This window comes from Lichenostomus cassidix, chromosome 2 (assembly GCF_008360975.1).
Source record: "Lichenostomus cassidix isolate B80296 chromosome 2, HeHo_3.0, whole genome shotgun sequence".
In the NCBI taxonomy this organism is placed as follows: domain Eukaryota; kingdom Metazoa; phylum Chordata; class Aves; order Passeriformes; family Meliphagidae; genus Lichenostomus; species Lichenostomus cassidix.
The window spans coordinates 45,716,206-45,721,816 of NC_139482.1; positions in this window are offsets into that span (position 1 = coordinate 45,716,206).

Below are 5,611 nucleotides of genomic sequence, written 5' to 3' on the forward strand. Positions count from 1 at the left end.
TATGTCCGGAATGGCTCTTCAGAAGCCTTACCATCTTGTGAAAGCAGCTCTCTCAGCAGACTGTTTTTCTCTTTTGCTTTACTTGGAAGCAGGTTGCTCACTTTTTGCTGTGGCTCAGATGCAGTCCTTCTGTGTGCTGACAGAGCTGAGAGAAGGAGTGGGAAGCAATTTGTGATTGGAGTGCTGCCAGAAGCAGAATTCAATGTGGAAACAGCTCCTTACTCTGTTCTTATATGTACCCCTAAAAAACAATGTTTTCCCCTCCTTTTGGGGGGTTGGAACTCAATGATATTTAAGGTCCCTTTCAACCCAAGCCATTCTCTGATTCTGTGATATCCTGAATTGTTTTGTCTGAGCAAATCATGGTGAATGGACCCAATCTTTCTGCATGGAGGAACATTCCAAGTGGGTCCCAGGAGGTAAGCTGAAGAGTTCCTAGTAAACCAGGAACCTGAGTTGTCATCCAGGGCAGATGCAGGACAAAGAGCAGCACCCAAGTGCAGTCATCAGTTGGTAATCCCAAAAATTGCTGTGCTGGATTTTTTAGAAGTGCTTGTCAGTGATGGGATAGCAGGGATGACTTTACCAGTGTCTCCAGCTGGGGTAAGTACATCTGAAATTCTTAATTCCATTGCTGCTTAGGACTCAGGAAACATGGCTTGAGATCCATCTGAAGAGGTTTTTCTTTCGAGAGGAAGTTTTTATTGTCCCTCACCTCACCCCTCCAATCCTGGAGGTTGCCATTTGAAAATAAGAATGCAGCTTTGGGGAAAATCAGAGAATACATGGAAAAACTTGCTGTAAAATAATGATGTTTATACTGGGCATTGCCCAGACACAGGCAACAGAAGCCAGGTCTGCCTAGCTGTATTAGGTTAAACTGCTTAAAATTCAGAATTTCTAATGATTAACATAGACCCATTCCTTTTCCTTTCTGTTGGCAGCTATCAGCTTCTCCCTCGAAGGAAAGCTTGGGGACACCTTCCTCAGAAGAGGGTTGCATTTAGGTTGAATCCTCCACCTATTACTTCTCAGGGTGTGTGGCAGCCTCTAAAAGCGAGGACAGTTTGCCTTGCTTGTTTACCAAACCAGAGCCTGGGGCAGGGGGAGCTTGCTGGGATGTGAAATTGTGCTGGTGTGCACTGGGATAGCTCAGCACAGCCCCTGCACCCCCAGCTCCAGTGATAAATAAATCCCTTCAAGTCACCATCCTATTAGAGGGTGGCCTGTGAAGAATATGGATAGAAGGGAAATATTTTCCAGCTCAAAGTGTAAAATAATTTTTTTAAGGAGAAAGAAGCTATTTAGAATTAATCTATCAAATCTATCTAGAATTTATATATTTATAAGCATTTTATTTTTAGTATTTAGTATTTGCCCATTTAATATTTAGAATTTATCTATTAATATCTATTATCTCCTAGAATTAAAACTAACCCATCTAGAATTATCTACAGAATCTCACTATTTTGAATTTTTTTATTTATGGAATTAGTATCCAGATACTTTCTTACCATACTTAAATGAGATAACTTTATAATAATAGATGATAACTCTCAAGGGTCATTAACTGCCAGATGTAACTGGGCTTAGCTAATGAGGGGCTCTCCAGAACTCAGGCTGTTTCTGCCCCTCTAATGAAACAGGCTAGTGCTATTCTCAGAGCTGGCAGCTGACTGCTGTTAGGAAAGGAAGTTGCTGGCAGCCAAGTTTGGCAATTGGTGACCAAATTGTCAGAGGTTCAGTGGAAAAGAAAAGGAACATGGGTGCCCAGAAAAATCCAGGTATTTATGAATATTTTTTCTGTGTGATTTTTGTGTCCTAATTTGATAGCAATACTTCCTGTTATGTAACTTAATCTGTTCCAAGTATAGCAGCTATTTTACTTAGATCACAATTTGTAGTTGCTGAACTTGAATATCATGTTTTCCTGTGTGAAAAAATATTCTTATTTTCCTTTAAGTCTGAAAATTACGTATATAGTTAGTGCAGGGTGCAAGTTTTTAGCTCAGTTCAGCACTATCAGTGTGTGTTTGACAGTGAGAGGACATTTGAGCTGGCTGTAACTCCCGCTAGGAGGAGGATTTGTTTTCAGCTCCATAAAGGTCCTACATACTTGACCTTGGACATGTACTACAGACAGAACAGATCTTGTGAGTAGAGGAAGAAAATAAAGTAACAAAGTCACTTAGTTTTGCTAATTTCTTTCTTTGAACTTTAGATATACTCTTTTGGCTATGGGAAAATGGAAATGTGTATCTTTCTTTCCAAACTTACTCATAAATTAAATACATTTTTAGGGTTGCAAAATGTTTCTGGTTAGAAACTTGATTTAGAAAGACATATTATTCACAGTAACTTTTTTTCTTAAATTTCTTAAAATTGAAAGGAGAATCTTGACAACAATTATAAGAATTAGACTGGCTGGTGAAGGATTGTTTAACCTGTAGCTGTAGAGTTAATTTTGTTTGCAGTTAATTTTATTCATAGTTTTGGAGAGGCGACTGATAATATAAATTCTTGTTTTTAGCCAACAGTCTAGTGGAAAAAACATGGGCTTTTGATAAAATGGAGGAGGATATTTAAAAATGCATCTTGTGTTTTCCCTTAACTACCACATAAGCAAGAGTTATGGTTGGCAGTGGGATGTGAGACGATGAACAGACATTGAAAAGCTGTATAGCACTATGCAGGTTTTTAAAATCTGACTTCCTGATTCAGGTTGAATGCATAAGTAACTGTTTTTTCTATAAAGCTGTATGAATGGCATTTCAAAAAGTAAATTATTTGGCATGGAGACACCCCTTGTATAGCAAACAGGTTCTATCAAGTAACCGCAATCTGGCTTAATTGCTTTTAAGTCCCAGCAAAGGTTTACTGCTCTAGCAGATCTTTAACACGGATCTGAGACTAACAGGATTTAATGATAGGAGAAAAGTGTGCTGGAGATCTTCATTTACTTGCCTTCTCATGGAAGGGCAAGAATCTTTTTTTTAAGTGATTGTCATTATACATTGAACATTTGGTGACTGAACATTTATTGTCCACCTGCTTGGAGATGAGATTGGAAAATCTTCCTTACATAATGCTTGAAAGATGGTGGTGTGATCTGAAATGCTTTACCAGTTTCAGATGTCTATGTAGTTGGAAAACCATCACATTTCCTTCTGGTATGCGTGGGCTCTAGGGAGGCTGAATACTAATTTCAGTATTTAAGATTAAGATGTAGTTGGAGATCTGTTGTGGTAACTGCTTTTAAAGATGATTCCTAGTCCTTTTCTATATTGCTCTGCATGTGCTCCTCTCTTCATCAAGCTGAAGGAGTGGTGGCTTGTTCACCTGTTGACTGAGCTGAGGAAAAATTCTGGAGAGAGGATCAATGAGTGTATGTGTATCCTGAGGCAAGTTTGATGAAAACATGGGACACTCTTCCCTTCTCAGAAACACTGCCCAGAGAGACCAGAATTTCCTCCCTCCTTTTCACCAGTGCTGGGATGGTCAGGGAAATCTATTACACTTGTTGTCAGAATGCCAGAGAGTGCTGCTGACACATCTTGTGCTGTGGAGCTGTGACTATATCTGCTACACTTCACATAGTCTAAATTTTAGCTGTTATCTGTATTCCAAAGATAAACTGCCTGTAAATGGAAAACTTTGTCCCAGTGTAAACTTTGGGAGTAATGCCTGGTAATTAGCCTCTTGCAACTAGAGGCTGGTTGAGTAAGCAGCAGAAAAATACCTTGGTGTTTTTCAGAAGCCGTTTGCCTTTTGGACTTTTATGTGGCAGCTATGACAAAAGAGCCAGCGTGACTGCATGTTAAAAAAGCTCTAAACCCAAGAATCACTAACCCTACTCCCCACCTGCCAAAACCTTAACATTAGCCCAGCTAATGTAAAGTCTGCAGGTGCCTAAAACCCCAAATGTAGACTTTTAAAGAAATTGTGTCTGCTGAGCTCCCTGGAAATGCTGCAGCATTCCCTAAGGTGCTTTCTGTGCCTGGGTGGTGCAGACCAAGGCACTGGGTGAGCAGCTCACACTGATGCCTGTGGGGAGTCACACGTAGGACAGCCCTGCTTGTCCTGCCCAAGGTGCTGAAGCTGCAGTGCTGGCGCAAGATAGTCATGGCAAAACTGGGACGGAGGGAGGGAGCTAGGGAGGAGCGAGCCTTCCTACAGCCTATCTTGTCCTCCTCCCTGCCCCAGAAAAATGGGGGAGACAGGGAGAGAGGCCACAGGGACTGGGCCAAACTTCACACCCAGTCCCTGTGACCGCTGACTCAGCAGCTGTCACTGCTGCCTTTGAGCTCTCCCCATCTTCTGGCTTTGGCTGACAGGCTCTTAGCAGCTGCTGCTCACATCTCCTCCTGTCCCTGGCACTGCCAGGATGCTTTCAGCTCTTCCAGTTTGCTGCTGCTGCCTGAGTCATGCCTGTGGAATGGAAGGCAGCCAAGGCACTATCCTCAAGATCCTCACCAGATCCTACTGGTTTTCTGCTCAAAAGGAGGGCTTCAAGGCTCCCAGTTCTGGCCTTCTGGCTGCCCCTGTATCAGGACTGGGGAATTACATGACTGTAGGTTGTGTACAAGGAGGACATAGTCTCTCACTCTGCCTGTTCAGATACAGGCTGGAATTTCTGAAAGGTCCCTGTGCTCAGCAGTTCCCTGATGGCACAGCATGTGCTGTGTGATTTGTGAAAGGATGCTTGCACTACCTCAGATTGTGCATTGAGCCCCTGCCCTGCATTCAAAATACAGGGATGATATAAATTCATTTTACTGCAGAGGATGAAGAGGTGGAGTATGGAAACTACCCTCTCTCTTCGCTTCTTGGAAAAGTTCCAGCAAGGGCGGTAACAGATGTGAAGCTGATGATTTGAAAAACTGTGTCCGGTAATACCAAGTCAGAATTCTGGTAACAGACCACAGGCTGCAGGGAAAGAGGCCATTTCTTGAGATGTGTACTAATTCTGGTGGAAGAGAATGCAGATCTAAGCTCTCCCACATTTTTGTTACAATTCCTTAGGGAATGGAAGATGGCAGTTTCTTCTGTGTATAAAAGAAAGCAAAGGGGAACAATGATTATATTGCACATTAGGGGAGTCGTATGATTGCCTTGTTTTATTAATGAATAGATTCAGTACAGCTGAGACCTCATAGGACCAGGGTCACAACATCATCTCTAACTTATCCTGCATCATATCCAAGCAAGCTTCCAAAGCTGTGGCTGTATTAAACTGTATCACTCTGTACACAATGCTGAGAGATGCTGTAATGTGCTCGGTACAGAGGAAGTACTTTCTGAAGAAATTTTTTATGGTGAGGGTGGTGAAACTGGCACAGGTTGCCCAGAGAGGTGGTGGATGTCCCACCCCTGGAAACATCCAAGGTCAGGTTGGATGGAGCTCTGAGCAACCTGGTCTAGTTGAGGAAGTCCCTGCTCATTGCAGGGAGGCTGTGGACTATTACCTTGTGATATTATCTGTTGTTACAAAGATGAGAAATTTTATCTCAGACATACTAATTTAAAACATTCTTCCTATTTGACAGAGGATAAAGAAACAGTAAGGATAGAGAATGTTTTGCAATGAGACAAAAATATGAAGAAGAAACAC